The 6475-nt window shown below is 45.3% G+C and overlaps 1 long non-coding RNA gene across 1 annotated transcript; it reads left to right on the forward strand.

Annotated features, from left to right (window-relative positions):
• The first annotated feature begins 298 nt into the window (after positions 1–298).
• On the forward strand, positions 299–5454 carry LOC136059003 (uncharacterized). The gene is made up of 3 exons (XR_010623174.1): positions 299–756; positions 1292–1413; positions 5367–5454. It is a non-coding gene; the product is annotated as an uncharacterized LOC136059003 (long non-coding RNA).
• The last annotated feature ends 1021 nt before the right edge of the window (positions 5455–6475 follow it).

Raw genomic sequence — 6475 nt, forward strand, 5'->3', positions numbered from 1 at the left:
CCAACTGAAATGTTCAGCAACATAAAATCAGCTGGAGATGCTATACAAGAATACTATGTTGGTGCTAATATTTTCCAAGTAAACCCATTCAGGATAAAAATAAATTCACTTATTTTTTTTTATAATGTCATATTAAAGGACAAGCATTACATCAGCAGACTTTCACAACACATTAAAAATCCCAGAGAAGCAATACATCATACATGAAGAGCTTCCTACCAGATTCATGCAGCTAATGAAATTCTATGCAACTTCTTCCAGGAAAATAGCTTGCGTACTCTGAAGCTATATCCAGGATTTTTACAAACTGTTCTGCGTGATTCATTCAGTGCTTGGTAGATTAGATGTTATTGAATTCACATGAGTTCATGTTAAATAAAGTGAAACGCAACATCTGGGGCTACTCATCACTCAAACATATGACATCCATTGCCAAACACAAGAGTGACTCAGTAATGTTGTAATTACCAAACTAGGTCAGTGGTGAAATAAAAAGTGGGGATTGTTTTAACACCAACTCCTTAGATTATCCGTGATCAGAACAAATTGTCAGAGTTTGTGATATATGGCAAGCACCATTGGTCCCCAACAGTGCACACGGAATATCCAGGACTGACATTTCATCCTGTAAAATTTAACTGTACAGAAAAGTGTAAGATGGAGCAGCCTCGTCCCACCTGTTACAGTGGATTGAATGGCCTATGCTGCAAGTGCCACTGAAATTCAACAGAGATTGGGGAGACAAAGGGGAAAACTGTGAGTACTGTATCTGCTTCTTATTTCTGACTCTACTTTAAACTTCCAGTGATTTCTTCCCAAATGGCTATTCAAAACTCTGCGTCTGCTCTGTATTTTGCCAGTGCCAGGTAAAGGAACAGAAGCAAAGGAAATTAGCAGAAAAACAAACAAACAAAAAAACAAAACGAGTACAAAGCAATTCGGTGTCACGTGAGAGCCAGAGCATGAGATCAGTGTGTACTAAACACAATAAGAACAAGGTAGATACACTAAGGGACATGATTTAGTGGACATGGTGGCAATGGGCTGATGGTTGGACTGGATGATCTTAGTAGTCTTTCCAACCTTAATGATTTTGTGATGCTATGATTCTATGGAAAGTTGGGAAACTACAGCTCTGGATAATTCAAGGCCATTTTATTAATGGTAGGATAGCCTGCATGGCTAAGGTCAATCTCAAGCCTATCCACCATGAAAGCTGAAATGCTAATGTGCACCAAAATGAGACCGGGCTATGTGACTAACACAGTTTGGCTTATGTGAACCTTCCTAGCCTGCAGGACCAGAAGCAGTTGGGGAGAAGAAGAGAGTGGCCTTTGGCACACATCTACTACCAGACTCAAACTAAGAGTTTCCATTCCATAGGAAGACACCTCCACTCCCCACCTGTGGCGTGTGCATACTCATTCTTTGTTTTGATAAGCAAATCAGTGAGTGCTTTAATGTATTATACCTGGGGGAATTTTACTCAGAATTCTGTGCTCAGGTTCCAAGAGGATGTAGTTATTTTTTACACTAGTAATTTGTGCTTTATTTCTTTTCCAAATAGGACAAAAAAGTTAGAGGGTGGATTTTTCCCTCGTTTCCCTTAATCACCATTTATACCCTGCTCAGCTAACATCAGTAGAAACATCAAAAAATCTTCCTTTTGCAAGACTTCATAAACAATACAGATATAGAGAAAATAAAAATGAAGTAAGAAGACACAGGAGTCACTGCCTTGCCCTTGCTCTCATCCTTGTTGCTACCCTCATGAACATCAAGTTCATGAGCCCTGCCTCCCAGCCACCAAAGAATGAATGTGTCTGAATCCTACCTAGGGATCTAATTCTCATTCTACATTCACACCCTCTGAGAAACTGTTATCCACCTGGAAGCATCTAAAAGTTAGTTTTGACCTCAGAAATTACCTAACATTGTAACCTGGTCTAAGGCTTCGGCAGTGGGGTTGGATTAGATGATCTCTAGAGGCCCCTTCCAACCCCTACAATTCTGTTATTCTGTAATAGAATATTAAAAGCGCACTTTTCTTTCAAGGGAACGGTAGTAGTGGGTCATAACAAAAAATAGAAATCAATTGATTTTCAATTAAGAGGACCTTGCTCTGAAATCTGAGCTCTACCCTGGCTGACATAGCAGCCACCATATTCTTGTAAGACTTAGGTTTTTGGGATGCTGAGCTATGGGGCTGCTGAGTTTGAAAGAAGGTTCAAAGAAATTGAGTGATGATTTCAATATAACCAGTCTTTCACATCTGGGTGAAAATAGCACAGCACTATGGTTCAAATCAGTAGTTGATAGTTGACATTAACAGCCATATTCCAAGTCACCCAGACCCATTTTTCTTCCTCCCAAACTCTTTATCTTAATGTTCATTAACTTGTTGTTTTAGAAAGGACTTCTGCCAACTCTGCTCTGATTTCCAGATACTCAGCCCCTAAGAACACAGTGCTGAAGACAGGAGACTTCATCAGGCTCTTCAGGCAAAATTTGAGAAATTTTAATATCAGAGGAGTTTAGGAGTGCAAATGTCAACCTTTATCTGTTACACCTTTCTAGGAGAGCTATTTATAATGCACCTACCAACCCAGTTGGCACGAGTGAGGCTGGGCCATGGGATAGATATGGTCCACTTAGTGCTGAGGCTGGCACTTTGTGAGGCCATCTCAGGTCAGGGAAGAGAGAGATGGAGCCTGCATAAATAGCAAATGTCTCACAGCTTAAAAATCGTGACAAGTCTTTCATTTGAAACAACTGCAAGGAGGGTGCTGAGAAGACCGAAACTCTGAATATCCCTTGTTCAGCAAGCTGCCTGGCTAGGCTAAGAGCATGCTGGAGCTTGCATTCCTGGAGTCAAACATGCTCCTCTGTTCACTCTTCCACGATTTTATAGCTTCTTTTTATAACAAGAACACAGGCACCTTACACCGCCGGGTGTGCACTGTAATTAGATTTTAGCTGCTGCTGCTCCAAACTGCAGCTGATATTTTTTAAAAAGCTGCAACATTTTCCTTTCAGTTTTCACTACCCCTTGAGGCTACTTCTGGCATTTTGGGGCAAAAGGAAAAACAGAGCACCCAGATGAAGCATTCTTTGAGTGTGCTTGTGTTTTTATGAGAGAAGAGTGTTTGAACCACACCCCAGACAGTTTTCAGTAGAGCCAACCACTGTTCTCAGATATGGATTTATAGAGCAGCATCCACTTCTCCTCCTGGGCCTGCCAAGAGTCGTGTATCACAGAATCATAGAATCACAGAATGGTTTAGCTTGGAAGAGACCTCAAAGCCCATCAGTTCCACTGCCTTGCTGTGGACAGGGCTGCCACTCAGCAGGTCAGGTTGCCCAGGGCTTCACCCAGCATGGTCAGGGATGCCTCCAGGGATGGGGATTTGCCCCAAGTGCATGATGTACACAGCCCAATCCTGCTCCAGCAGCTACCACTGCCTCCTGGCATCTCTGTGCCTCCTGCACTGACCACACTGCCCCTCTCTTTCACAACCTCTGTCCTTCTGCACCTGGGTAGCCCAGTGTGTGGGCTATCTGATCAGCTCCACTTCAGCCATGGGCTCAGCTGACTTGGCCTGGCCCCACCACTGCTGCAGTGATTTATTTACTTTTTCCTTCTCTGAGTGGCCACATGCTCATCAGTGAGCCCTTCCCTGTCATCTGACCACAGATAGCACTGATCCATGCATCAAAGATGAGGTCTGTATTTGGTTGCAGATGACAGCTAGCAATCAATTTTTTCCAAGTGTTCTGTTACTTATACCACTTCATTCAAGCCAGCATTTGGCCAATTTTATCAACTCCATCTCTGCTAGCATGAGACACAGGCATTACAGGCTCAGCAAAGGTGTGTGAGGCCCTCCAAGCTTGTTGGACTGAGGATCACATTCCAAACACTGTGCAGATTTAGGGCCATCAGATCTGGCCTCCTGAGTGATGCAAGACATTGACATCCATGTGGGCATTCCTGCATTCAGCAGTGGTCTGTCCGTGCAAGATGGCAAAGAGAGAATTGTATAGAGGAGATAGTTGACTGTGAGGAGGTAGCAGCACTGCGGCTGGTACTGGTGATTCATTGATCCCATTCCACACAGTTCTGCCCTCTGAGACTGCAGTTAATCGAGTTTAATGCCCTTGGATCCAAGCAGCTGCAACAGGACCCAGCCCCCAGCCTTCAGAGTTCAAGGGGGGAATTCGGGATGGCTCCTGTGTGATCCTGCTTTTGGCAGTCACTTCTGATAGAGTGGAGGATGGCAGCAGATGAGGAAGCAAGGGGCAGGCTGGACTGGTGCCCAGGGGCAAAGGAGTGCATTCCTCATGTTGTTATAAGCACAAACGGTAATTATAGGATAATTTGGGTTGGATTTCAAACAGCACTAAAGCCCCTTTCTGCCACTTTGGAGACAGAAGATGACCTAGCTAAGTGGACAGAAACAGCCTGGAAAAAGATGGCCGTGGCAAGAAGCATGAGCAAGGAAGAATATGCTGACCCTCTCAATGCCTTTCTAAAGGGCAGGGTCAAGATAAATATATCCAAGACCTGCTGGCTGCTGCTATCAGCCCACAGCAAGACAGGTCTGCTGTGTGGTCTGAGAGAACAGGTTGAGCTGCGGGTCACCGCTGTGCAAAAGGTGACAACTGCAGATAAGGAGAGGGGCTGGGGGTCCTGCCCAGCACAGTTCTTCTCTGGCAGGATGCAGTGACCTCGGATAGAACTGACGTCGAGCAGTTTTGCTCCTAGCTCCCATTGGGACGGGAAAGCCTGAGGGCAGGCTGGGGCTGGAGGAAGCTGCAGCTGCAGCCCAGAGTGCTCTGGCTAATCTCTTCTCAAAGCCGCTGAGATCTGGACAGCCCCAGGCTGCCTAAGAGCAAGGGGAAGAGGAAAGGTTACAGAAAGGCCTGTGTGTCCTCTTCCTTCTTTCTTGCCCGGAGCATGCAAGGCTGATTTGGGTCTGCTAGATTCTTACAACCAGGGTGTGTTTCTTCAGGACAAATTGCTGCTCTCAGCTTCATAGGACGATTTAGAAGCAAATCTGTCCTTCTTTGCCCCTGCTTGCCACAGCAGAGGAGTCTTTGTGTCAGGACCGCCCCACCCAACACAAGACTAGGGGCTGAAGGTGATGGAGGCAGACTTGGATGACCCATACCAACATTTTGGGGATGCCATGCCTCAAAACCTGCTATGCCTGTCGGCTCTTTTTGTTTCGTGACATTTAACACCGAGCATTTACAAACCAGAACACTTATCTTTTCCTTCTGCTTTTAAGGAGGACTTCGCCAAAGGAAAACACATAAATTTTGTCTCTTATTTCTCCCCACCCCTGCCTCCTCCTGCCTGGCAGCCGATGGGAAGGAGGAGGGCGGATGCCCCAGCGGTCTCTCAGCGGGGACATGCTGCCATCCAGCGGCTGCAGACACACGGCCCCAAGAATGGGGATGTCCCGGAGTACCGCGCCCGGCGCTGCCCCCCAGGGGAGGAGGATGCTCCGAGTTGGGGTCCGATGACGCCGGCTGATTCAGCCCCTATGGCCCCGCTGTTCTTGGCAGCCCTTCAGCAAAAATGTTCATAGAAGAGAGAGGAGAGCATGACCTTCCTACTTTGTATCTTCTTTTTATGTTTTCTTCTTCATCACTGGATGGGCAAACACTTGATTTTAAAAAAGTCTTTATAAAGCTTTCTAAGCAATGTTACCTATAGAACCCAGCTTCATCTTTTCTGAATTGCTGATTCCTCCTTAAATTAATGAGTTTAGCAGCAGTGGATGTTGCATCCAAGGCAAGTTTGTATATTTAAGTGAATCCCCTGGGAATTTACAGACTGAAACAGATTACCCAGATTGTTTATAGAGCCTCCATTCTTTCAATATCTTCAAAGCCACCTGGATGTGGTCCTGGGCACCCAGCTCTGGGTGTCCCTGCGTGAGCAGGAACAGGAACTTCTGAGTGACCAGATGGACCTAGAAATCCCTGCAAACCTCAGCCATTCCGGTATTCTCAGAATATTCATAATATCGTAGAATTGTTTGAGTTGGAAGGGTCCCTAAAATGTCATTTAGTCTAACACCTCTGCAATAAACAGGGACACCTACAGCTAGAGCAGGTTGTTCAGAGCTCTGTCCAGCCTGACTTTGAATATCTCCAGGGACAAAGCATCCACCACATCATCTGTAACCACTCTCTTCTTTATGTGTCTCATGCAGAATGGAGGTCACTAAACAGGACAAACTTGCCAGTACTCGATACCATGCTATTATGTATATCCCACTAACTGAGATGATGTTATCAGCTCAGGTATTCCTATCCCATTCCGCCCTCTGCCCTTCAGTCTGTCACTTCATCCTTCCCCATCTTCAAATTGCCCCTTAGGTGTGAATATCTGTTTTATTTTCATACAGGTTTCTTCCTGAACAGAGGTTAACAGATAATTGTACTACAAGCAGCACAAGCATGA

Source organism: Cyrtonyx montezumae, unplaced genomic scaffold (assembly GCF_038088225.1).
Source record: "Cyrtonyx montezumae isolate F1298 unplaced genomic scaffold, pur_monq_1.0 scaffold_8, whole genome shotgun sequence".
Classification (NCBI taxonomy): domain Eukaryota; kingdom Metazoa; phylum Chordata; class Aves; order Galliformes; family Odontophoridae; genus Cyrtonyx; species Cyrtonyx montezumae.